The sequence below is a fragment of the Caretta caretta genome, chromosome 22 (assembly GCF_965140235.1).
Source record: "Caretta caretta isolate rCarCar2 chromosome 22, rCarCar1.hap1, whole genome shotgun sequence".
Classification (NCBI taxonomy): domain Eukaryota; kingdom Metazoa; phylum Chordata; order Testudines; family Cheloniidae; genus Caretta; species Caretta caretta.
This window is the reverse complement of record NC_134227.1, coordinates 2,918,902-2,946,360: the sequence shown is the minus strand read 5'-3', so window position 1 is coordinate 2,946,360 and position 27,459 is coordinate 2,918,902. Positions and strand designations below refer to the sequence as shown.

The 27,459-nt window shown below is 50.8% G+C and overlaps 1 protein-coding gene and 1 long non-coding RNA gene across 7 annotated transcripts in view; one reads left to right on the top strand and one right to left on the bottom strand.

Moving 5' to 3' along the window:
- The window catches only part of LOC125629404 (uncharacterized), a 50,397-nt gene extending 50,155 nt beyond the window's left edge, over positions 1 to 242 (bottom strand). Inside the window, exon 1 of one of the 6 annotated variants that reach the window (XR_012665782.1) lies at positions 51 to 227. The gene's annotated coding sequence lies outside the window, so the exon portion shown is untranslated. Of the gene's footprint in view, positions 1 to 50 lie in introns of all 6 variants that reach the window. The other 5 variants (XR_012665783.1, XM_075122263.1, XM_075122261.1 and 2 more) reach the window with 5 other exon arrangements.
- Positions 206 to 25,803, top strand: LOC142069808 (uncharacterized). The gene is made up of 3 exons (XR_012665784.1): positions 206 to 296; positions 2,957 to 3,100; positions 25,477 to 25,803. It is a non-coding gene; the product is annotated as an uncharacterized LOC142069808 (long non-coding RNA).
- Positions 25,804 to 27,459: the final 1,656 nt, after the last annotated feature.

Here is a 27,459-nt window from a genome sequence, read left to right as displayed (position 1 = left end):
CGCAGGGAGCACATCGCGGCGCTGCGAGATGCCGGGCCCCGCTCCGGTACCTGCAGGTCGCAGCTCCGCGGGGGCAGAGCCCAGGGCGGCTCCCGCTGACGAAGGGCCCAGGCCGGGCGCGCGCGGGGGTCTCAGCCCGGCCCGCAGCCTCAGGGGGAGCAGCAGCAGCAGCACCGCGGCGCGCACGCAGCAGAGGTCAGACCCCACCCCCTGCCAACGTCACTTCCGCTCCCGGGCGAGTCAGCAACTACATCTCCCAGCCTGCCCCGGGGGGGCTTCCGCCCTCTGGAGCCCAGGTAAGGGGGAGGCCTGAGATCAGCCTGGTTCCCCCAACCTGGCATCCCCTCGCCCCGCAGAGAACCCCCAGCCCGCGCCTCTCAGACCGCCCCCGCCAAGCGGCCCCTTCCCCCGGTGCACTCTCGTGTCCCGGGGGCCCCGCCCCTCGGCCGGGCGCTGTGCTGCGGGGCGCCTCGGCCCCGGGGTCTCCGTGTCCCCCCGGCTCCGACCGCCCCCCCCCGTTCCGTGTCCTGCCCCCCACTTGTCCGACCGTCCCCCCGCTCCGTGTCCCGCGTCCCCCCGGCTCCGACCGCCCACCGTCCCGCCACTCCCCGGCTCCGACCGCCCCGTGTCCTGCCCCCCCCGTCCGACCCCCCCCCCGTCCGGCCTCCTCCGGGGTCCGACTGGCCTCCGCCCCGTGACCTGCCCCCCCCCGGCTCCGACCGCCCCCCGCCCCGTGTCCTGACCCCCCCCCCCGTCCGGCCTCCTCCGGGGTCCGACTGGCCTCCGCCCCGTGACCTGCCCCCCCCCCGGCTCCGACCGCCCCCCGCCCCGTGTCCTGCCCCCCCCATCCGACCCCCCCCCGTCCGGCCTCCTCCGGGGTCCGACTGGCCTCCGCCCCGTGACCTGCCCCCCCCCCCGGCTCCGACCGCCCCCCGCCCCGTGTCCTGACCCCCCCCCCCGTCCGGCCTCCTCCGGGGTCCGACTGGCCTCCGCCCCGTGACCTGCCCCCCCCCCGGCTCCGACCGCCCCCCGCCCCGTGTCCTGCCCCCCACTTGTCCGACCGTCCCCCCGCTCCGTGTCCCGCGCCCCCCCGGCTCCGACCGCCCACCGTCCCGCCACTCCCCGGCTCCGACCGCCCCGTGTCCTGCCCCCCCCGTCCGACCCCCCCCCCCCGTCCGGCCTCCTCCGGGGTCCGACTGGCCTCCGCCCCGTGACCTGCCCCCCCCCATCCGACCCCCCCCCGTCCGGCCTCCTCCGGGGTCCGACTGGCCTCCGCCCCGTGACCTGCCCCCCCCCATCCGACCCCCCCCCGTCCGGCCTCCTCCGGGGTCCGACTGGCCTCCGCCCCGTGACCTGCCCCCCCCGGTCCGGCCTCCTCCGGGGTCCGACTGGCCTCCGCCCCGTGACCTGCCCCCCCCCCCGGCTCCGACCGCCCCCCGCCCCGTGTCCTGACCCCCCACTGTCCGGCCTCCTCCGGGGTCCGACTGGCCTCCGCCCCGTGACCTGCCCCCCCCCCCGGCTCCGACCGCCCCCCGCCCCGTGTCCTGACCCCCCACCATCCGGCCTCCTCCGGGGTCCGACTGGCCTCCGCCCCGTGACCTGCCCCCCCCCGGCTCCGACCGCCCCCCGCCCCGTGTCCTGACCCCCCCCCGTCCGGCCTCCTCCGGGGTCCGACTGGCCTCCGCCCCGTGTCCTGCCCCCCCCATCCGACCCCCCCCCGTCCGGCCTCCTCCGGGGTCCGACTGGCCTCCGCCCCGTGACCTGCCCCCCCCCCCATCCGACCTCCTCCGGGGTCCGACTGGCCTCCGCCCCGTGACCTGCCCCCCCCCCCATCCGACCTCCTCCGGGGTCCGACTGGCCTCCGCCGCATGACCTGCCCCCCCCCCGGCTCCGACCTCCCCCCGCCCCGTGTCCTGCCCCCCCCATCCGACCCCCCACCGTCCGGCCTCCTCCGGGGTCCGACTGGCCTCCGCCCGGTGACCTGCCCCCCCCCCCATCCGACCTCCTCTGGGGTCCGACTGGCCTCCGCCCCGTGACCTGCCCCCCCATCCGACCCCCCACCGTCCGGCCTCCTCCGGGGTCCGACTGGCCTCCGCCCCGTGACCTGCCCCCCCATCCGACCCCCCACCGTCCGGCCTCCTCCGGGGTCCGACTGGCCTCCGCCCCGTGACCTGCCCCCCCCCCATCCGGCCTCCTCCGGGGTCCGACTGGCCTCCGCCCCGTGACCTGCCCCCCCATCCGACCCCCCACCGTCCGGCCTCCTCCGGGGTCCGACTGGCCTCCGCCCCGTGACCTGCCCCCCCCCATCCGACCCCCCACCGTCCGGCCTCCTCCGGGGTCCGACTGGCCTCCGCCCCGTGACCTGCCCCCCCCCCCCGGCTCCGTGTCCCATATCCCAACCCCCCATGACAAATGGTCTCCATGAGGGGTTGCTTCGCCCAGCGCTGAGAGGGAGTCGTCTCGGGAGTAGGTACCTATTGGCCATTATCTGCCAGTCACTGAGCATGGAAATTTCTTAAAAAATTTGGCCCCTCCATGCCATCCATTTTCCTGTTAAAGAAGCCTCGCCCAGGGCTCCCACCACCCCATGTGAATGGCTGGGAGGCGCAGCTGATAACTCCCTATCCATTTATCAAATACTGATATGAAATCACGACAGACTTTGCTTCTCTCCCCATTTTCAAAACTGGAGGAATTTCAGGTTTTGGAGGGAAAACTGTTGCTGTTCTCAGAAGAAGAGGAGGGAATGAGGGAGGAGGAAAGGACTCTGGCCTCATCCCTCCTGAGCCATGTTTCTGGTCTCACTGAGACACTTCAAGGAAAAACATGGAGTGACTCCAGATTAACATGGGGGCAAATAAAATCAGGATATGTCCCTGTGGGGAGGGGTTTTTAGCTGTTGCTAAAGTGGGGGGAAGCCCTCAGTCTCTGTCTGACTGTGTTTCTCTCTTCTCAGGATATTTGGGTTGAGCTTCCTGGGTAAGATTCTGCTGCCTGCATTGTGATCTGGGAGCCCAAACTGAGCAGCAGCTGCTGCTCCCCTCGTGGGGTCTGGGCTTGGAAGTGACTTGGAGTGAAGCTTCCTCTATGCCCAGGCAAGGTGAGGACTTTCTCCAGCTGTAATTAGCTCCATGGGCCAGCCCTAGGCTCTGCCCACACCAACATCTGAAGCAGAGACTCCAGGTGATTGATAGAGACCTCAGGGAACCTGCTGGGGATGGGTATGAAAGTGACTGTGTACAAACAGCCCCTCCTCACCCCACACTCTCCTCCCCTTAGCAATTGCAGGAGCTGATCCAGCCATAGGAGAGCAAACACCCAGGAATGGCTGGCTGTCCGCCAGAGGGGAAGGGACCGGAGATGGGAAACACAAGGAGAAAAAGGAGAGAGAGATTGATAGGGGTAGTGGGAGAAATAATTGGGGAGAGAGATTCCCAGATCTTTAACGTGCCCACACAGACTTAGTGCAGCATCCCTGGGCAGATTCACTTTCCAGTGAACAAGGTGAAATACAGGGAGAGGAAAAGCCAATTCCTGACTCTGCCTGTGCCCCCTGCTGTGAGAGTGTGCTGCCCTGGGGCCAATGTCAGGGGAATTCCCCCAGGGTCACTCCTTTTGTTCTGCTTGTGATGGGTTGGATCACAGAAACCCCCTGGGAGCTGCCACCTGATGTGCCAAGACTACTTCTGCTCCTGCTTTCCTGCCCTGACAGCTTAGGGACTCCAGCACCCTGCCTGGTTTGAGCCAGACCCACTAGCCTGTTGCAAACCCAGACCCAGGTCTGAACCATGTCCCCTAACAGCTGTAGGCTTAACTGAAAGCAGCTTTGTCATAAAAATAAAGGGAAGGGTAAAACCCCTTTAAAATCCCTCCTGGCCAGAGGAAAAATCCTCTCACCTGTGTAAGCAGAGTCAGGATGAGCTCCACCCTGACATCTGGTGGTGAGGTGTGGCAAGTTGTGGAAAAGAACTTCAGGGGCTGATCTCATTTGCATAGACACACCCACCTCGCCTAGAATGAGGCCATAACTGCCCAAGTCATTTTGGCTGTTGTGGGATCCCCAGTGTCTCTGTTATTGGGGCAGGAAGAATAAATTGTTATTACCCTGATTATGGGAACTGTGCCTGGAACTGTACTTGGCCTTTTATTGTGATGAAGGGACTCACCATCAACTTAGTAGCACTCGATAGGCAAGGGACATGGGTTCCAAAACTCTGTGAAATGAGGGGCTTGAGACAGGTATTAGTACCTGGTGGTGTGGGTCCCTTTGTGAGGGCATGAAGCATCAATTGCACTTCTGTCTCTCTCCACTGTGGAATGTCGGAGCTAATTTTGGGGCTATTAGGAGTTTTGCTATAGGTACTGTGCTGAATTCACTTTGGCCTTATGGTGCACCAGCACTAAGCCCTGGTCTACACTAGGACTTTAGATCGAATTTAGCAGCGTTAAATCGATTTAAACCTGCACCCGTCCACACAATGAAGCCCTTTATTTCGACTTAAAGGGCTCTTAAAATCGATTTCCTTACTCCACCCCTGACAAGTGGATTAGCGCTTAAATCGACGTTGCCGGCTCGAATTTGGGGTACTGTGGACACAATTCGATGGTATTGGCCTCCGGGAGCTATCCCAGAGTGCTCCATTCTGACCGCTCTGGACAGCGCTCTCAACTCAGATGCACTGGCCAGGTAGACAGGAAAAGAACCGCGAACTTTTGAATCTCATTTCCTGTTTGGCCAGCGTGGCAAGCTGCAGGTGACCATGCAGAGCTCATCAGCAGAGGTGACCATGATGGAGTCCCAGAATCGCAAAAGAGCTCCAGCATGGACTGAACGGGAGGTACGGGATCTGATCGCTGTTTGGGGAGAGGAATCTGTGCTATCAGAACTCCGTTCCAGTTTTCGAAATGCCAAAACCTTTCTGAAAATCTCCCAGGGCATGAAGGACAGAGGCCATAACAGGGACCCGAAGCAGTGCCGCGTGAAACTGAAGGAGCTGAGGCAAGCCTACCAGAAAACCAGAGAGGCGAACGGCCGCTCTGGGTCAGAGCCCCAAACATGCCGCTTCTATGATGAGCTGCATGCCATTTTAGGGGGTTCAGCCACCACTACCCCAGCCGTGTTGTTTGACTCCTTCAATGGAGATGGAGGCAATACAGAAGTAGGTTTTGGGGACGAAGAAGATGATGAGGAGGAGGTTGTAGATAGCTCACAGCAAGCAAGCGGAGAAACCGGTTTTCCCGACAGCCAGGAACTGTTTCTCACCCTAGACCTGGAGCCAGTACCCCCCGAACCCACCCAAGGCTGCCTCCTGGACTCAGCAGGCGGAGAAGGGACCTCTGGTGAGTGTACCTTTTAAAATGCTATACATGGTTTAAAAGCAAGCATGTGAAAGGATTACTTTGCCCTGGCATTTGCGGTTCTGCCTTTGCAAAAGGTTTCTGGGGAGGGCAGCCTTATTTCGTCCTTCATGGTAGGACACTTTACCACTCCAGGCCAGCAACACGTACTGGGGAATCACTGTAGAACAAAGCATTGCAGTGTATGTTTGCTGGCATTCAACCAAAATCCGTTCACGCGGTGGGAGGAGGCAAAATGCGACCTTGTAACGAAAGCACATGTGCTATGTATGTAATGTTAACTTTCAAGGTTTACCCTGAAAGAGTGTAGCCACTGTTTTATAAAATGTGTCTTTTTAAATACCGCTGTCCCTTTTTTTTTCTCCACCAGCTGCATGTGTTTCAATGATCACAGGATCTTCTCCTTCCCAGAGGCTAGTGAAGCTTAGAAAGAAAAAAAAACGCACTCGCGATGAAATGTTCTCCGAGCTCATGCTGTCCTCCCACACTGACAGAGCACAGACGAATGCGTGGAGGCAAATAATGTCAGAGTGCAGGAAAGCACAAAATGACCGGGAGGAGAGGTGGAGGGCTGAAGAGAGTAAGTGGCGGGCTGAAGAGAGTAAGTGGCGGGCTGAAGACAGGGCTGAAGCTCAAAGGTGGCGGCAGCGTGATGAGAGGAGGCAGGATTCAATGCTGAGGCTGCTGCAGGACCAAACCAGTATGCTCCAGTGTATGGTTGAGCTGCAGCAAAGGCAGCTGGAGCACAGACTGCCACTGCAGCCCCTCTGTAACCAACCGCCCTCCTCCCCAAGTTCCATAGCCTCCACACCCAGACGCCCAAGAACACGGTGGGGAGGCCTCCGGCCAACCAGCCACTCCCCCACAGAGGATTGCCCAAAAAAAAGAAGGCTGTCATTCAATAAATTTTAAAGTTGTAAACTTTTAAAGTGCTGTGCTTAAAGTGCTGTGTGGCATTTTCCTTCCCTCCTCCACCACCCCTCCTGGGATACCTTGGTAGTCATCCCCCTATTTGTGTGATGAATGAATAACGAATGCATGACTGTGAAGCAGCAATGACTTTATTGGCTCTGCAAGCAATGATTAAAGGGAGGAGGGGAGGGTGGTTAGCTTACAGGGAAGTAGAGTGAACCAAGGGGCGGGGGGGTTCATCAAGGAGAAACAAACAGAACTTTTACACCGTAGCCTGGCCAGTCATGAAACTGTTTTTCAAAGCTTCTCTGATGCGTACCGCGCCCTCCTGTGCTCTTCTAACCGCCCTGGTGTCTGGCTGCGCGTAACCAGCAGCCAGGCGATTTGCCTCAACCTCCCACCCCGCCATAAACGTCTCCCCCTTACTCTCACAGATATTGTGGAGCACACAGCAAGCAGTAATAACAGTGGGAATATTGGTTTCGCTGAGGTCTAAGCGAGTCAATAAACTGCGCCAGCGCGCCTTTAAACGTCCAAATGCACATTCTACCACCATTCTGCACTTGCTCAGCCTGTAGTTGAACAGCTCCTGACCACTGTCCAGGCTGCCTGTGTACGGCTTCATGAGCCATGGCATTAAGGGGTAGGCTGGGTCCCCAAGGATACATATAGGCATTTCAACATCCCCAACAGTTATTTTCTGGTCTGGGAATAAAGTCCCTTCCTGCAGCTTTTGAAACAGACCAGAGTTCCTGAAGATGCGAGCATCATGCACCTTTCCCGGCCATCCCACGTTGATGTTGGTGAAACGTCCCTTGTGATCCACCAGAGCTTGCAGCACTATTGAAAAGTACCCCTTGCGGTTTATGTACTCGGCGGCTTGGTGCTCCGGTGCCAAGATAGGGATATGGGTTCCATCTATAGCCCCACCACAGTTAGGGAATCCCATTGCAGCAAAGCCATCCACTATGACCTGCACATTTCCCAGGGTCACTACCCTTGATATCAGCAGATCTTTGATTGCGTGGGCTACTTGCATCACAGCAGCCCCCACAGTAGATTTGCCCACTCCAAATTGATTCCCAACTGACCGGTAGCTGTCTGGCGTTGCAAGCTTCCACAGGGCTATCGCCACTCGCTTCTCAACTGTGAGGGCTGCTCTCATCTTGGTATTCATGCGCTTCAGGACAGGGGAAAGCAAGTCACAAAGTTCCATGAAAGTGCCCTTACGCATGCGAAAGTTTCGTAGCCACTGGGAATCGTCCCAGACCTGCAACACTATGCGGTCCCACCAGTCTGTGCTTGTTTCCCGAGCCCAGAATCGGCGTTCCACAGCATGAACCTGCCCCATTAGCACCATGATGCATGCATTGTCAGGGCCCATGCTTTCAGAGAAATCTGTGTCCATGTCCTGATCACTCACGGGACCGCGCTGACGTCGCCTCCTCGCCCGGTATCGCGTTGCCATGTTCTGGTGCTGCATATACTGCTGAATAATGCGTGTGGTGGTTAATGTGCTCCTAATTGCCAAAGTGAGCTGAGCGGGCTCCATGCTTGCCTTGGTATGGCGTCCGCACAGAAAAAAGGCGCGGAACGATTGTCTGCCGTTGCTCTGACGGAGGGAGGGGCGACTGACGACACGGCTTACAGGGTTGGCTTCAGGGAGCTAAAATCAACAAAGGGGGTGCCTGTACATCAAGGAGTATTTCAGGCAGGACTGCACGGAGGGTTCCAATAAGAAATGGTGCACCTAAGTTATCGTTGTTATTGGAACAAGGAGGTTAGCCTGGCCTCTGATTGATACATGGCTAGATTTACCTCGCTGCACCTTCTCTGTGAGTGACTGCAGTGTGACCTAGAGGAATGAGTCCCCTAGACAGGGGAGGAGGCAAATGAGTACAAAACAAATCTGGTCTATTTCTTGTTTTGACCCACTCCATCTATCTTTTACATCTTTGGCTGGCAGCAGACGGTGCAGAAGGACTGCATGCCATCCACATCTCATGGCTGCTTGGCAGAAGATGGTACAGTACGCCTGCTAGCCATCCCCATCTCTTGCCTGCCTGGCAGAAGATGGTGCAATACGACTGCTAGCAATCCTCATCTCTTGCCTGCCTGGCAGAAGATGGTACAGTACGACTGCTAGCAGTCCGTATCGCCTGCCTGCTCACCATAAGACGGTTCAATAGGACTGACTGCAGGACTAAAGAGAATGACCTGGTCAAGTCACTCCAAATTTAGTCCCTGCGCCCATGTCTGCCCAGGCGCTCCCAGCCGACGCGGCCAGGAGCACCTCGGACACGATGAGGACGACTACCAATCGTATTGCACCGTCTGCTGCCAGAAGGCAAGGGGTTGCTGCTACTGTGCAGCAAAGCCGTACCGCGTCTGCCAGCACCCAGGAGACATAGGGTGACGGTTACCTGAGCGGGCTCCATGCTTGCTGTGGTATGGCGTCTGCACAGGTAACTCAGGAAAAAAGGCGCGAAATGATTGTCTGCCCTTGCTTTCACGGAGGGAGGGAGGGAACGGGGGCCTGACGACACGTACCCAGAACCACCCGCGACAATGTTTTAGCCCCATCAGAGCGCTCCATTGTGACTGCTCTGGACAGCACTCTCAGATGCCCGATTGTTTGCCATTGCTCTGACGCTGGGAGGGGCGCTTACAGGGTTGGCTTCAGGGAGCTACAATCAACAAAGGGGGTGGCTTTACATCAAGGAGTATTTCAGGCAGGACTTCACAGAGGGTTCCAATAAGAAATGGTGCACCTAAGTTATTGTCCTTATTGGAGCAAGAAGGTTAGCCTGGCCTCTGATTGATACATGGCTAGATTTACCTCGCTGCATCTTGACTGCAGTGTGATCTAGAAGAATGAGTCCCCTAGACAGGGGAGGGGGGGGAAGCAAATGAGTACAAAACAAATCTGGTCTATTTCTTGTTTTGACCCACTCCATCTATCTTTTACATCTTTGGCTGGCAGCAGACGGACTGCATGCCATCCACATCTCATGACTGCTCGGCAGAAGATGGTACAGCACGACTGCTAGCAGTCCGTATCGCCTGCCCGCTCACCATAAGACGGTTCAATAGGACTGACTGCAGGACTAAAGAGAATGACCTGGTCAAGTCACTCCAAATTTAGTCCCTGTGCCCATGTCTGCCCAGGCGCTCCTGATCGACCTCACAGAGGCGACCAGGAGCACCTCAGACATGACGATGACGGCTACCAGTCGTACTGTACCGTCTGCTGCCACAAGGCAAGGGGTTGCTGCTACTGTGTAGCAATGCCGTACCGCGTCTGCCAGCACCCAGGAGACATAGGGTGACGGTTACCTGAGCGGGCTCCATGCTTGCCATGGTATGGCGTCTGCACAGGTAACTCAGGAAAAAAGGCGCGAAATGATTGTCTGCCCTTGCTTTCACGGGGGGAGGGAGGGAACGGGAGGCTGACGATATGTACCCAGAACCACCCGCGACAATGTTTTAGCCCCATCAGGCATTGGGATCTCAACCCAGAATTCCAATGGGCAGCGGAGACTGCGGGAACTGTGGGATAGCTACCCACAGTGCAACGCTCCGGAAGTCGACGCTTGCCTCGGTACTGTGGAAGCGCTCCGCCGAGTTAATGCACTTAATGCACTTAGAGCATTTACTGTGGGGACACACACACTCGAATTTATAAAACCGATTTCTAAAAAACCGACTTCTATAAATTCGACCTTATTCCGTAGTGTAGACATACCCTAAGGCTCCCACTACTATGAGCTGAAATCACTGTGTCAAGTAGTGGGGAGCTAGAAGATATAGGGTGCAGTGGTGCTGTTTGTGGATAGGCTGGTGGAGCGTTTGTGAGACAGTGAGGCGAGCTGAGCAGAGCTGCTCGTGAGATGGTGGAGCGGAGTGTTTGTGAGATGCTGACCTGTGCAGAGTGGGTCCTGTGGGGCAGTCAGCTTCAGGTCAAGTAATGTGCCCCCTTACCTTCCCCTCCCCCCCCACACAGGCACATTGTTTAGTCAGACTGGGGAGTAACACTCTGGGAGATGAACTTTTGAACTCTGGGGCTGAACTTTGGGTGATTTGTGGATTGCTGGACTCCAGACGGTTGGGTTCTGGGACTCAAGAACCTGAGGGAAAGGATATGGCCCAATTTGCTGGTGTGGGTGTTTGCTCATGGTTTGGTTAATCAACACTAGTTCTGGTGTTTCCCCAATTTAATGCTGATGTCGTTTACCTCATGTTATTAAAGATTCTCTGCTACACCCAGACTCTGTGAGAGGGGAAGTATTGCCTCTTTGAGGTGCCCAGGGGGTGTGTAAGATTTTCCCAGGTTGCTGGGTGGGGGCTTGAGCCATTTTTGCATTTGTTTTGATGAGAGGGAACCCCTGTGTACTGAACCCGGCCCTTGCTGCTATCAACTTGGCCTGGCAGAAGGGTTACACCTGTAAAGGGTGAAGAAGCTAAAGGTAACCTTGCTGGCACCTGACCAAAATGACCAATGAGAAGACAAGAGACTTTCAAAAGCTGGGAGGAGGGGGAGAAACAAAGGGTCTGGGGCTGTCTGTATGCTGCTTTTGCCAGGGACAGAACAGGAATGGAGTCTTAGAACTTTTGGTAAGTAATCGAGCTAGGTATGTGTTAGATTATGATTTGTTTAAATGGCTGAGAAAAGAATTGTGCTAAATAGAATGACTGTTCCTGTCTGTGTGTGTTTTTTGTAATGTAAGGTTTTGCCTCGAGGGATTCTCTATGTTTTGAATCTAATTACCCTGCAAGGTATCTACCATCCTGATTTTACAGAGGTGATTCCTTTACTTCTATTAAAAGTCTTCTTGTAAGAAAACTGAATGCTTTTTCATTGTTCTAAGATCCAAGGGTTTGGGTCTGTGGTCACCTATGCAAATTGGTGAGGATTTTTACCAAACCTTCCCCAGGAAGTGGGGTGCAAGGGTTGGGAGGATTTTGGGGGGAAAGACATTTCCCAGTAAACCCAGTTAAAGTTTGATGGTGGCAGTGGAAATTCCAAGGGCAAAGGGTAAAATTAATTTGTACCTTGGGGAAGTTTTAACCTAAGCTGGTAAAAGTAAGCTTAGGAGGTTTTCATGCAGGTCCCCACATCTGTACCCTAGAGTTCAGAGTGGGGAAGGAACCTTGACAAGCTTACAGAAGTGTTCCCATCTTTAACACTCAGATGCCCAAATCCCAATGGGGTCCAAACCCCAAATAAATCCGTTTTACCCTGTATAAAGTTTATACTGTACTGAAGTCTGATAAGTTTGCCCAGCAGGATTGTTTCCTGTTCCACAAATCAGGGAATTTCCATCCATAAACCCCAGCTGTCTATTGCTGGGATCTAGACCTGGCTGCTGGCAATTAGGAGGGTGTTGCGATTTGCACCAGGGAGTTGTCCCTGGACCCTGCTGGGGGCTTCATCTCCTGTATCAGTCTCCGGCTAGTAGGTGAGTGATAAACGTGAAGACTCCTTCCCCTTCTCTCTGCTGGGAGGATTGAGGGTGCTCTTTGTCTCCTCTCCCCTTGATGCTTTCTGGCTGCTGTATTGTGATGGGGTATGAGTGGAATTATTAGTTAAATTGGATAAGATGAGCATCAATAGGAAAATTGAAAGGTGGATAGGGAATTGGTTAAAGGGGAGACTACAACGGGTCCTACTGAAAGGTGAACTGTCAAGTTGGAGGGAGGTTACCAGTGGAGTTCCTCAAGGATCAGTTTTGGGACCAATCTTATTTAATCTTTTTATTACTGACCTGGGCACAAAAAGTGGGAGTGTGCTAATAAAGTTTGCAGATGATACAAAGCTGGGAGGTATTGCTAATTTAGAGAAGGACAGGGATACCCTACAGGAGGATCTGGATGACCTTGTAAACTGGAGTAATAGGAATAGGATGAAATTTAATAGTGAGAAGTGTAAGGTCATGCATTTAGGGATTAATGACAAGAATTTTAGTTATAAGCTAGGGACGCATCAACTAGAAGTAACGGAGGAGGAAAAGGACCTTGGAGTATTGGTTGATCATAGGATGACTATGAGCTGCCAATGTGATATGGCTGTGAAAAAAGCTAATGTCATCTTGGGATGCATCAGGAGAGGTATTTCCAGTAGGGATAAGGAGGTTTTAGTACCGTTATATAAGGCACTGGTGAGACCTCACCTGGAATACTGTGTGCAGTTCTGGTCTCCCATGTTTAAGAAGGATGAATTCAAACTGGAACAGGTACAGAGAAGGGCTACTGGGATGATCCGAGGAATGGAAAACTTGTCTTATGAAAGGAGACTCAGGGAGCTTGGCTTGTTTAGCCTAACTAAAAGAAGGTTGAGGGGAGATATGATTGCTCTCTATAAATATATCAGAGGGATAAATACCAGAGAGGGAGAGGAATTATTTAAACTCAGTACCAATGTGGACACAAGAACAAATGGATATAAACTGGCCACTAGGAAATTTAGATTAGAAATTAGACGAAGGTTTCTAACCATCAGAGGAGTGAAGTTTTGGAATAGCCTTCCGAGGGAAGTAGTGGGGGCAAAAGATCTATCTTGCTTTAAGATTAAACTCGATAAGTTTATGGAGGAGATGGTATGATGGGATTACATGGTTTTGGTAATTAAATGTTCATGGTAAATAGGCCCAATGGCCTGTGATGGGTTTTTAGATGGGGTAAGATCCAAGTTACCCGGGAAAGAATTTTCTGTAGTATCTGGCTGATGAATCTTGCCCATATGCTCAGGGTTTAGCTGATCGCCATATTTGGGGTCGGGAAGGAATTTTCCTCCAGGGCAGATTGGAAGGCCCTGGAGGTTTTTCGCCTTCCTCTGTAGCATGGGGCACGGGTCACTTGCTGGAGGATTCTCTGCTCCTTGAGGTCTTCAAACTACAATTTGAGGACTTCAATAGCACAGATATAGGTGTGAGGTCTTTTTTAGGAGTGGTGGGTGAAATTCTGTGGCCTGCATTGTGCAGGAGGTCAGACTAGATGATCATAATGGTCCCTTCTGGCCTAAATATCTATGAATCTATGAAACTATGCTGCCTGCCTGCATCCCAGAGCTTCAAAGTGATTGACCCTCCTCCCGTGTGAGGAGTGGGGTTGTCAGTAGTGTGGCTGTCAGTAGTGTGGCAAGGTACCTTCTCAGTCTCACCAGCCTCAGCTGTTTTTAGCCTTGGCGAGACGGTCCTGGGTAAAACAGTCCTTCTAGGATGCACAAGGGCAGTCTGTTCCTTCTCTCAGCCAGTCGCTTGGGCTTGTTTTTCTTCCCTTCTGGGAAGGAATGCAGCCTCCCCTCCTGGAGAGGCTCACTGTCTTGATGCACCTATCCTACTAGTAGCTTGACTCCTTTTCTCCCTCTCCCAACAGGGGAGGGTTTAAAAAGGTCTCAGGCAGCCCTTAGTTGGAATCAACTGATCCTAATCAACCTCAGGTAACTCCCTCTCAGCTGATCCTAATTGGTTCTCAGATAATCCCTTCTCATCTGAACCTGATTGACCTGTAGTTACCTCTCCTCTGTTGATGGGAGGAGGGCCTTTTAACCTTCTGGGACAGTTTTCTACCCCACCCCTGGCAGCTGTCTGGCCTGAGTTTATCACATATTGCTCCCCACACTATGGGGTTGGGCTACTTGGGTCGGCAAACAGTGTACTCTCGACAGGCCATCCGAGTTGCCATGCTTGATTCCGGATCTGTGTTATACTCTGAAGTGGAAGGGTTGTAGCCACAGGAACCACCTTGTTACTCTTGCATTTCTTTCTTTGTTTTGGTGCATCCACTTCAGAGGGGAACGGTCAGTGACGAGGGTAAACCTCCGTCCAAGTAGGTAGTAGCGAAGGCTTTCTACGGCCCACTCTACCGCAAGGCATTCCTTCTCTACTACAGCATGTTTACATTCCCTGGGCAGGAGTTTCCTACTGAGGAACAGGACTGGGTATTCTTCTTCTCCGACCATTTGTGAAGGAACCGCTCCCAACCCAACCTCAGAGGCATTGGTTTGCAAGATAAAATCTTTCTCCCAGTCTGGAACTACAAGCACTAGGTGCAAAGGGTGGTCTGCAGATCTGCAAAAGCCTCCTCAGCTGCGCTGGTCCATCTTATTATGTCTGGGCCACAGGCTTTTGTTAAGTCTGTTAATGGGTATGCCCTGGTGGCAAAGTGGGGGATGAACCACCTATAGTATCCAACTAGTCCCAGGAATGCTCTGACCTGTTTCTTCCAGACTGGTCGGGGCCAATTCTGTATTGCCTCTAACTTGTTGAGTTGGGGCTTCACCACACCCCTCCCCACTATGTACCTGAGGTATTTGGCTTCTGCTAGCCCAACCACGCATTTGGAGGGATTTGCAGTCAGCCCGGCCTTCTTCATGGTGTCCAAGACTGCTTCCACCTTCTCCAAGTGCGTCTCCCAGTCTGGGCTATGTATTATGATGTCGCCGAGATTGGCGGCTGCATACTTGCCATGTGGATGCAACAGTTTGTCCATGAGTTGTTGGAAAGTTGCGGGAGCCCCATGTAAACCAAAAGGGGGGACTGTACTGATACAGTCCCTCTGGTGTTGAAAAGGCCGTCTTCTCTTTGTCGGCCTTGGCCAGGGGGATTTTCCAATAACTCTTGGTCAGGTCAAGGGTGGACAAAAATCATGCTTTTCCCAATCGGTCAATTAGCTCATCTATCCGGGGTATAGGGTATGCATCAAATTGGGACACTTCATTCGGTTTCCAGAAGTTGTTGCAAAACCTCATACTGCCATCAGGCTTAGGTACTAGGACAACTGGACTTGACCATTGGCTATGAGACTCTTCAGTGACTCCTAACTTCAGCGTTTTCCTGGCTTCTGTCTTGATCTCTTCTCTTTTCGGCTCCGGTATGGCTTGACATTCACCTTCACTCCAGGCTCTGTGAGGATGTGATGGTGAACCTCAGTAGTCCTGCCTGGCTTTTCCAATAATATGTCCTGGTTGCATCTGATGATGTTGATCACTTCAGTTTGTTGGTCAGGGGTCAATTCTGGGGATATTCCCACTTGGCCAGGCCAGTTGCTTTTGGGGGGTGGCGAGCCTAGAGTGACCACATAAGCTTCTCTGTCTTGCCTAGGTTTCAACAGGTTTATATGATAGATCTGTTCCAGCTTCTGGCGACCAGCTGTCGGACCTTATAGTCGACCTCTCCAGTGGCTTCTATTTTCTCGTATGGCCCCTGCCACCTGGCCAGGAGCTTGCTGTCTGCTGTGGGTACGAGCACCATTACCCAATCTCTTACCTGGAACTTCTGGATCATCTCTTGGCGACTGTAGTATGTCTGTTGGGCCGCTTGTGCCCTCTCCATGTGTTCCCGCACCATGGGGGCGACTTGGGCTATCCTGTCTTTCATCTGCAACACATGCTCGATGATGTTTCTCCCTGGGTTCGGCTGTTCTTCCCAGCCCTCTTTGCTCGAATGGGACTTCAGTAATCAGCAGAGGTACCAAAGGGGCCCTTAAGTGTGGTCGGGAGCCAGGTAATTGGCATTCAGGACAGGAGGCCCAATATCGTCGGACCGCCGCATAAATTCCAAGCCAGAAAAACCTCTGCAGAAGTTGATGGAGGGTTTTATCTACCCCTAGATGCCCCCCCGAACAGATGGCTGTGGGCTAGATCCATCACACCCCTCTGGTGCTTCTGCAGTCCTAAGAGCTGTTCCATGACTTGCTCTTGGACCCAGACTACTCTGTATAGCAGGTCCTTCTTTATCATATAATATGGCCCTGGGCCCTTGGCTCTCCCTTCCACAAGGACCCCATTCACCTCAACTACTTCTTGGCAAATATTGTTATATATCGGATCATTGCCCTGATCCTGCCCAAAATTCTCCAGTGAAGGTCCAATTTGCCCAAACTCAGGGGGATCTATTTCTGTCTCCCTCTTGGAGGGAGTCCCCGGGGAACTAGGTCCAGCTGCCAGTTCGTCGACTGCCTGCATAGTCCCCTTGTATGTTGGGCCAACTCTTTCCCCTACAAGTATAGACTTCTGGTTCTGGGCCAAGATTCTTATTCCCTTCCTCTTATCTGCCCTCCTTTCTCGCCGAGTCTTCCTGGGCTTCCCAGGGGGAGAGAACAAATCCTGGGCAAATTCATGGAAGACTGGGGCGGGGGGGGGTGCTAACTATCAGGGTCACCCCATTGCTCTCGGGGTTATTATCTTCTTCTGACTCCTCTCTGGGGAGTAGGCTGCCAAACCCTGGGAAGTCTTATCCTATGAGGACTGGATAGGGGAGTTTCAGGACTACTCCCACTGTCACCTTAGTGGGGTTTCCCAGGACTTCTATTTTTACTGGGATGGTCGGGTAGTAAGTGACATCTCTATGTATACAGGATATTCCTGTGTACTTGGCCTGAGATAGTTGGTCTTGCCTGACCAGCTTTCCCGAGTCCACTAACACAGTGGTCTCTATGCCATTCATTTTAACTGGTCTAGTATACGTATGAGGGACCATCACAACCCCTACTAATCAACCTCAGGTTACCTCAGGTAATTCCCTCTCAGCTGATCCTAACTGGTTCTCTGATAACCCCTTCTCACCTGAACCTGATTGACCTGTGGTTACCTCTCCTCAGTTGATAGGGACGTGGGCCTTTTAAACTTCTGGGACTGTTTTCTACTCCCCCTTGCAGCTGTCTGTCCTGAGTTTATTACAGTAGGCAGCAGGTACCGAGTGAGGGGCTGTTGCTCTTTCAGGGGCCAATAGCCTTCGAGGAGGTGGCTGTGTATTTCACTGTAGAAGAGTGGGCTCTGCTGGACCCTGCTCAGAGAGCCTTCTACAGAGATGTAATGCAGGAGAACTATGAGAATTTGACCTCGCTGGGTAAGGATTCCTGTCCCCTTGGTTATTGAAGGGGAAAGAAGAGTTGAGGTTCACAACACCCCTCAATGCAACCTCAGTTGTGCCCTTTTTCAGCAACACTCCAACAGGCCAATGAGACGCATATGAACACTTTCCGAAGTGTTGTGTAGCAGGGCAGAGCAAACAGAGGACAGGAGCAGGATTACAGTAAGTCCAACACCTTCTCTTTGCAAAGGCAAAACTTGCTTAGGTCCAGTGCAGGGAACAAAAGCTACCTACCCCTGGCCTGTACTCAAACACTGAGTCTACTGCTCACTATCTATCTCAGACTTTCCTAATGTCACCACCACTTTACCCTTGCACTCCAGATTCCTTTACTTACCGTCACTGAGCATTGGAGACCATTAGCACATATGCCATCAGACTACTGACAACCCTTGTGGAAAGAACATACCCTGTGCACCTTCATTGACACAACCTACAACACTTAGCACTGATGTGAGGAATACCTGTTCCTTCAAGACTCACATGCACCTCTCTTCAGGCTAATGTAGTGCCCATCTTTAAAAAAGGGAAGGAGGAGGATCCTGGGAACTACAGGCCAGTCAGCCTCACCTAAGTCCCTGGAAAAATCATGGAGCAGGTCCTCAAGGAATCAATTCTGAAGCACTTAGAGGAGAGGAAAGTGATCAGGAACAGTCAGCATGGATTCACCAAGGGCAAGTCATGCCTGACTAATCTAATTGCCTTCTATGATGAGATAACTGGCTCTGTGGATGAAGGGAAAGCAGTGGACTACTTGTGCCTTGACTTTAGCAAAGCTTTTGACACGGTCTCCCACAGTATTCTTGCCGGCAAGTGAAAGAAGTATGGAGTGGATGAATGGATTATAGGGTGGATAGAAAGTTGGCTAGATTGTCGGGCTCAACGGGTAGTGAACAATGGCTCCATGTCTAGTTGGCAGCTGGTATCAAGTGGAGTGCCCCAAGGGTCAGTCCTGGGGCCGGATTTGTTTAGTATCTTCATAAATGATCTTGAGGATGGTGTGGCTTGCACCCTCAGCAAGTTTGCAGATGACACTAAACTGGGAGGAGAGGTAAATACGCTGGAGGGTAGGGATAGGATACAGAGGGACCTAGACAAATTGGAGGATTGGGCCAAAAGAAATCTGATGAGGTTCAACAAGGACAAGTGCAGAGTCCTGCACTTAGGACGGAAGAATCCAATGCACCGCTACAGATTAGGGACCGAATGGCTCGGTAGCAGTTCTGCAGAAAAGGACCTAGGGGTGACAGTGAACGAGAAGCTGGATATGAGTGAACAGTGTACCCTTGTTGCCAAGAAGGCCAATGGCATTTTGGGATGTATAAGTAGAGGCATTGCCAGCAGATCGAGGGACGTGATCGTTCCCCTCTGTTGCCGGCACCCAGTGCCGAGAGGCAAAACAACAGCAGGGGTTCGTTACCCGGTGTGCTTCACTCAATCACAACGGGGTGGAGAAGCAGAAAAGTTTATTTGCAGCTGCAAACAAGGTACAGGGAGAATAGAATCTCAAATCCTGCACACCAGAGCACACTTTTATATTCCTTAATGCTACTGCACTACACATCAGCCAATTAAAACTTTGCACAAATACTCTGCCTTCCTTATATGAGTTACAACAATGTTTATTTCCTACAATCTCTAACAAGCATTCCTAGCAACTTAAACAACCAGCACATTCTGTCTGGCCTTGTAGCTGTCTCCTTTTATCTTTAACTTGGCGTCAGCAAACCTTGCACTATAAGGCATTATCTGCGGCTGCAACATTCTTTTAAGAGCAAAAGCACTTACTCAAACCAGCCAGGCCTGAATTCTATTAAGGGGGGTTGAGAAGAAGCCCTTAGGCCTTCAGCAGGGAGACCTCCTCGACTCTTATGGCCTTCCATCCCCTCAACTTAACTAGTGGCCATGCCCTGGGGTCTCCAACACCTCTATTCGACACTGGTGAGGTCTCATCTGGAGTACTTTGTCCAGTTTTGGGCCCCACACTACAAGAAGGATGTGGAAAAATTGGAAAGAGTCCAGCGGAGGGCAACAAGTGATTAGGGGACTGGAACACATGACTTATGAGGAGAGGCTGAGGGAACTGGGATTGTTTAGTCTACGGAAGAGAAGAATGTGGGGGGATTTGATCGCTGCTTTCAACTACCTGAAAGGGGGTTCCAAAGAGGATGGCTCTAGACTGTTCTCAGTGGTAGCAGATGACAGAACAAGGAGTAATGGTCTCAAGTTGCAGTGGGGGAGGTTTAGGTTGTGTTTTGATGAAAATATCTTCCAGAAAGGCATCCAATGTTGCGTTGAAGACTTCAAGAGATGGAAAATTTATCACTTCCCTGGTTAGTTGGTAAACCTTTGCATCACCCTTACTGACCTATTCCCAGTGACATTTGCTGGCTCCATGGTTAGGGAGTAGGGGCAGAGTTAAGCTTCCTTTTGCAGGTGTGGTGTATAGTTTATTTGCTGGTTGTCAGATGTTTTAACTTTCACCACTCTTCATATGCTGGAAGGACAAGAGGCAGAACTAGGCAACCTTAACACTGCTTTAATGTAGTTTATAGAATCATAGGACTGGAAGGGATCTTGAGAAGTCATCTAGTCCAGTGTCCTGCACCCAAGGCAGGACTAAGTATTATCTAGACCATCCCTGACAGGTGTTTGTCCAACGTGCTCTTAAAAATCCCCAATGATGGCGATTCCACAACCTCCCTAGTCAATTTATTCCAGTGCTTAACCACTCTGAGTTAGGAAGTTTTTCCTAATGTCCAACCTAAGCCACCCTTGCTGCAATTTAAGCCCATTGTTTCTTGTCCTATTCTCAGAGGTTAAAAGGAACATTTTTTCTCCCTCCTCCTTGTAACAACCTTTTATGTACTTGAAAACAGTTATCACGTCCCCTCTCACTCTTCTCTTCTCCAGACTAAACAAACCCAATTTTTCAATCTTCCCTCACAGGTCATGTTTTCTAGACCTTTAATCATTTTTGTTGCTCTTCTCTGGACTTCCTCTAATTTGTCCACATCTTTCCTGAAATGTGGTGCCCAGAACTGGACACAATACTCTAGTTGAGGCCATATCAATGTAGAGAAGAGTGGAAGAATTAATTCTCGTGTCTTGCTTACAATACTCCTGCTAATACATCCCGAATGATGTTTGCTTTTTTTGCAACACTGTTGACTCATATTTAGCTTGTGGTTCACTATGGCCCCCCAGATCCCTTTCTACAGTACTCCTTCCTAGGCAGTCATTTCCCATTTTGTATGTGTGCAACTGATTGTTCCTTCCTAAGTGGAGTACTTTGCATTTGTCTTTATTGAATTTCATCCTATTTACTTCAAACCATTTCTCCAGTTTGTCCAGTTTGAATTATAATCCTATCCTGCAAAGCACTTGCAATCCCTCCCAGCTTGGTATCGTCTGCAAACTTTATAAGTGAACTCTCTATGCCATTATCTAAATCATTGATGAAGATATTGAACAGACCCGGATCCAGAACTGATCCCCGTGGGACCCCACTTGTTATGCCCTTCCAGCATGACTGTGAACCACTTATAACTACTCTCTGGGAATGGTTTTCCAACAAGTTATGCATCCACCTTATAGTAACTCCATCTAGGTTGCATTTCCCTAGTTTGTTTATGAGAAGGTCATGTGAGACAGTATCAAAAGCTTTACTAAAATCTTTACTTATGGACATTTAATTTCCTAGATTTCGTTTAATTGGACTTTTTTTGTTTCTATAACTGTCTACATTAGAGCTTTTGTGATTTTTCACACCATTAACTGACAGAGCAATGCTGCAAAATGCATAATTAGTCCCATATCTCCATGTAGATTTGAGACCACCTCAAAACATTGTTCTTAACACACAAATATTGATTGGACAAAACTTCTAAGAGAAACTGTTAGGGGGCTTATTCCTTCACCCACTTACTTCCCTGGTCCTTCTTGCATGAACAGAGAGCAACAATACCCGAAGTCCAAAGGTGCAAACAATTCGATGTTTATTGGGGTGAACTTCCAGCAAGCATGATTCCAGTTTCCTTCCTTAGTATCCTCCTTCCCAGCTCTGACCCACAGAGCCTTACACCTGTGTCCCTGTTCCCATTCCTACCCTTAGCCAAACATGATTCCAATTTTCTTACCCCCATTCCCTGTTCCCATCTCCCCCCCACACACACCTCCACTTCCTCATTGACTACAGATTATATAGTAAAACTTGAGTTCTGCTTAGCTATACCTTAACCAATCATTTTCCTGAAATTTAACTAACCAATCCTAACATATTGTAACGATTATGTAACCAATTATATCCCACCACCTTAATTAGTTTACACCCAGCAAAATTAATTATACAGCAGACAGGAACAATCACAGAACCAGAGAGATTATACAGACAAACAATAGCAAAGTGGGAACTATAATGACAAAACAATACCGAAGTGAGGATTTCACATCCCAGCTATTGATAAGTGAGTTCTTGCCAGACAGGATGCTATCAAACTAAGTTTCCTTTTACATCTTCTAGGCACTTCCCTTTCTCTGGAGGTGATAGGAATACAATTCTGTCCTGATAGTGCCTAACAGCTCAATAGCACCTTATTTCAATGTGACTGTTCGCTTCCTAACTTATGGCTGCCTCTGCTGCTTAGCCAAAGGCCTTAGCCTAAGAACAGGGCCTCAGACTGTCACAGTAAGAGAAGGCCCTTACACCAGCAGATAGTGATTTTGATTCTCTCTTTTATACCTCTAGAACTAGCCAAGTGATAAGAATACACCTAAATTCTTAAAGTACAGGCCTTTGCAGACAGGCCTGAATATCTTTATCCTAACAGAAACTCCTTCAGAATGTAAGCAAAATCCACAACACATTGTCAGAAAGTTGTCAGTGATAGGGCTCAGACTCAAATGTCTGATGTAGCTCAGGTTCAGTGGCCATGGCCAGACCAAGAGAACACGCTAATTACTGTGACATTAGATTGCTGGAAACACTCTAGCTGTTAAAAGACCTTCATCTTGCTGCACATGTGAATTTCAGTCTCTTTGACTCATCGTTGATATTGATATAATAAGTATTACAGAAACTTTGTGGAATGATGATAATCAGTGGGACATGGTAATACCAAGATTCAAACTAGATAGGAATGACAGAGTAGATTGTGCTGATGGGGCAGTGTCACTATATGTAAAAGAAAACAGTCAAATATAGTAAAACCAAGTTTAAATGAATGAAACTGTGCCATAAAATCAGATAGAAATTCCATGCTTGAATAATGAGAGTATGGCAGTAGGAATATGCCCAGGATGGTGATGGTAATTATGAGATGCTTAGGGAGATTAGAGAGGCTATAAAAATAGAAAACTCAGTAATAATTGGGGATATCAACTATCCCATGTTTACTGGGTACATGTCACCTCAGGACGGGATCCAGAGATAAAGCTTTTAGATACCATTAATGATTGAGCAGCTAGTCCTGGGAACCACAAAGGGAGAGGCAAGTCTTGATTTAGTCCTAAGTGGCACACAAGATGTGATCCAAAAGGTGAATACAGCTGAACCACTTAGTAATAGAGATGATAATGTAATTAAATTTAACATCCTTGGAGACAGGGTGGGGGGAATATGAAGAACTCCACCACAGGAAGCCATATAAACAAACTTGTTTGTCTTAGAGATTGGCTGAACCAGAAGTAGGACTGAGTGGACTTGTAGACTCTAAAGTTTTACATAACTGCACTCAAAAACAAAACAATGTAATAAAATATATATTTGTAAGTTGCACTTTCACGATAGAGATTGCACTACAGTACTTATGAGGTGAATTGAAAAATATCTCTTTTGTTTATCATTTTTACAGTGCAAATATTTGTAGTGAAAAATATAAAGTGAGCACTGTACACTTTGTATTCTGTGTTGTAATTGAAATCAATATATTTGAAAATGTAGAAAAACATTCAAAAATATTTAACAAATTTCAGTTGGCATTCTATTGTTTAACAGTGCATTTAAAACGGCGATTAATTGCGATTTTTTTAGTCACCCTTTTTTTGAGTTAATTGCGTGAGTTAACTGTGATTAATCAACAGCCCTAATAGTAATGCAGGACTGGAAGAGACCTTGAAGGTCATCTAGTTCACTCCTTTGAGCTGAGGAAGGACTAAGTATTATCTAGGCCATCCCCTACAAGAGTTTTTCCAACCTGTTCTTAAAAACCTCCAGTGACAGAGATTCCACAACCAGCCTAGGTAATTTGTTCCACTGCTTAACGATTCTTACAGTTGTGAAGGTTTTACTAATGTCTAGCCTAAGTCTCTCTCGCTGCAATTCAAGCCCATTACTCCTTCTCCTGTCTCTTCAGCCAGGTCCTTAATGAGCTTCCTATGCAGCAATGGGGATTTAGGTTAGATATTAGGAAAAAGTTTCAATCTATAAGGATAGTTATGCTGTGGAATAGGCTTCCAAGTGAAGTTGTGGATTCCCCATAATTGGAAGTTTTAAAAAGCAGGTTAGACAAACACCTGTGAGGGATGGTCTAAGTTTACTTGGTCCTGTTGTTATCCGGGCTTTTCAGAACCCACAGCAGGGGCAACTTAACTATTTCACCCTACGTGGTGTCAGTAATAAATCAATAGGAACACAGCAATTCTGTCTGATCCAGAATTAAATGCAAGGAAGCATGCTCTTGTCTAACACTGCAGTTTATTAGATTTAAGGAAACACAGACATAAGCAATAGGTTTAGAACATCCCAGATATTTACCTAACATCTGGAACAGTATTGAGTAATTATCAGCAGATTCACAATGGCCAGTTGCTCACCCACCGGGGAGAAAGGATATCAGGAAAAACATCTCCCAAGATAGCTTAAGAGGACAGCTCCAAAATACACTATATTATCTAGTCTTTTATAACTAACTTCTACAAAACACATAGGTCAGGGGTGGCCAACCTGTGGCTCCGGAGCCACATGCGGCTCTTCAGAAGATAATATGTGGCTCCTGCCAGGAGCTGACTCTGGGGGGGAAAATGGTGGGTGCTCAGCACCCTCCAGCAGCCCGATCAGCCCCCCGCCCCTCCCCCAATGCCTCCCACCTGCCGGCGGCCCCCCCATCAGCTCGTCCTATCTCCCACAATGCCTCCTGCCTGCCGGCGGCCCCCCCCAATCAGCACCTCCTCCCTCCCCCAATGCCTCCTGCCCACTGTGATCAGCTGTTTTGCAGCATTCAGGAGGCTGGGGGGGGAAGGGCAGAGGAGTGAGGATGTGGCGTACTGTCCCCTTCCTCTCCTAGCGCCTCCTGCCTGCCACAATCAGCTGTTTCGTGGCATTGAGGAGGCTCTTGGCGGGGAGGGGAAGGAGTGAGGACATAATGCGCAGCCTCACCCCTCCCTCCCGCAGTGCTGCCGCCTCCTCCCTCCCTGTGCTCTTGCCCACCACGCTCAGCTGTTTTGCAATACGCAGGAGGCTTGGGTGGGGGGAGGAGTGACGACACAGCTCACTCGGGGGAGGGGGCAGGAAGAGGTGGGGTGGAGGTGGGTGTGGGAACTTGGGGAAACGGGTGGAGTGGGGGATAGGGCCTGGGACACAGCTAGGGGTCCAGCACCCCCTGGCTGGCACCAGTGTCTCCTTGACTAAAGCACATGGTGACTAGCTGGTAGAAATTTTTAATCAAAATAAGAAAAGGAGTACTTGTGGCACCTTAGAGACTAACAAATTTATTTGAGCATAAGCTTTCGTGAGCTACATCTCACAGAATGCGTCCGATGAAGTGAGCTGTAGCTCACAAAAGCTTATGCTCAAATAAATTTGTTAGTCTCTAAGGTGCCACAAGTCCTCCTTTTCTTTTTGCAAATACAGACTAACACGGCTGCTACTCTGAAACCTGTCATTTAATCAAAATGTTTCTTACACCATCACCTGTAAAATCAGGATGGTAAATACCTTACAGGGTAATTAGATTCAAAACATAGAGAATCCCTCTAGGCAAAACCTTAAGTTACAAAAAGACATACAGACAGGAATATCCATTCTATTCAGCACAGCTTATTTTCTCAGCCATTTAAAGAAATCATAATCTAATGCATATCTAGCTAGATTACTTACTAAGTTCTAAGACTCCATTCCTGTTCTGTCCCCGGCAAAAGCATCACACAGACAGACACAGACCCTTTGTTTTTCTCCCTCCTCCCAGCTTTTGAAAGTATTTTGTCTCCTCATTGGTCATTTTGGTTAGGTGCCAGCGAGGTTACCTTTAGCTTCTTAACCCTTTACAAGTGAAAGGATTTTTCCTCTGGCCAGGAGGGATTTTAAAGGGGTTTACCCTTCCCTTTATATTTATGACAGAGAGGAAGAGCCTTTGTCCACAGATCTCCCGGGCTCAGAGGAAAGAGAGATCCTGAGAGGCATCTGCACAGGTGAGGGGTCGTTAAATTGTGCCTGAAGGAAACTGCTCGGATTCCCAACAAAGACCTTGTGAGATCTCTGGGTTCAGGATTGTCCCCAGCAGGTGTCATATCCTCAGGGCAAATATTGCTCATGACTTCCTTCTTGGGCTTTCAAACAATTAAAAAAAATAATTGTAACTAATCGTGGGGTTTAAAAAATGTTGTGATTTAATTCAGTTTTAATCACACTGTTAAACAACAATAAAATACCAACTGTGACAAAGTTCTTGGTGGGTCTTGTGCTTATTGGCAGATTTGCTCGCCTTGGAGCTTCACAGCAGCCCTCAGCTTGGCCATTTTTCTGAACCCACAGTCCAGGTCAACTCCTCCGGTGTCTGACCAGGAGTTGGGAGGATTTGGGGGGAACCCGGGCCCGCCCTCTACTCCGGGTTCCAGCCCAGGGCCCTGTGGAATACAGCTGTCTAGAATGCCTCTGGGAACAGCTGTGTGACAGCTACAACTCCCTGCACTACTTCCCCATGGCCTCCTCCCAACACCTTCTTTATTCTCACCACAGGACCTTCCTCCTGGTGTCTGATAATGCTTGTACACCTCAGTCCACATTCTCACTCTCAGCTCCTAGTGCCTCTTGCTCCCAGCTTCTCACACGCACACCACAAACTGAAGTGAGCTCCTTTTTAAAACCCAGGTGCCCTGATTAGCCTGCCTTAATTGATTCTAGCAGCTTCTTGATAGGCTGATTAGAACACCTGCAGCCAGTCTTAATTGTCTAAAGAAGGTTCCTGATTATTCTGGAGCCTTCCCTGTTGGGAAACGGAACGTCTTTTGCTTGCTCCTTAGCTATCTGCTTTCTGTTCTTTCCTAAAGCCCCCTGGCCTGGATTTTTCTTACTTTTTGCACCTGCCTTAGTCCCCCCCCCCCCCGACCGGGCCAGACGCTTTTTTGTTTTTTCTTTTCATTTTTTGTGTTTTTTTTCCGTCTACGTTCTTCGCCAGCATCCGCCCCCCCCCACGCCTGCTTTCGGGCGCAGCTACTTGCCTCAGCTGAGCCCCCGGAGGAGGGGGGGGAAGATTGCCGATTTGCTGTCCGGGGGGGGGAGTGGAAACCCCCAGACCCAGCCGTCTTGCCAGCAGCTCGGACTTTACAGCATTCTTAATATGCCGAAGGCCTTGGAACACAGCCAACACAGCCGGAGAAGGAGATTTCAGCGGACAGAAGAAATAATTCAAGGGAGCTATAAATCATCGTGAAGAGGGCCGTAAGATTGAGTAACTTTCTGAATTATACTCTCGTGGGGGGGAGTTTGACTGTGATTATTTGCGTTTGTGGCGGCACAGGGGGTGTGGCGTGGAGACCCCCACCCCCGATCCATCGGTGCCCCTACCCCCCCATCGTTATTACAACTGTCACGGCCCCCCCGCCGTCTGTCTCTGCTGGCAATCTGCCATCTCCTTTCGGATCCAGCTGTTCGCTTTGAACTTTGCCTTCCGGACCGGACACAACAGCCGACCAACCGAGACTCTTTGGACAAACGTGTGTGGGTCTGCACCCCCCCCGGATTGCTTATCCCACAGCTTGCCCCTATTACTGGACCCCGATTTTGTTCCCCCCCCCTCCTCCCAGTCCCCCCCCCTCAGCATTCCTTCTCTTCCTGTCCGCAGCCTAGCGGAAGGAGGGGCTATTCCGTTTTCTCCCCTCCCCCCCTCCTCCTTCCGGTGTCTCCCTGTCTTTCCCTGCTCACAATGGCGGGGAACGAGAGGGGTGAGATTGCTTCCACAAAATTAGTTGTCCCTTCCCCACCACCACCCCTGCCCGACCCCCAAAGTCCCCCCCCTGCCACTATTGCTAAGATACTTGCCACCCCCCCTGCTGGGGCACCGGTAGCAGGAGGCACCAGGGTGATTGCTGCTGCTGCTGCTGC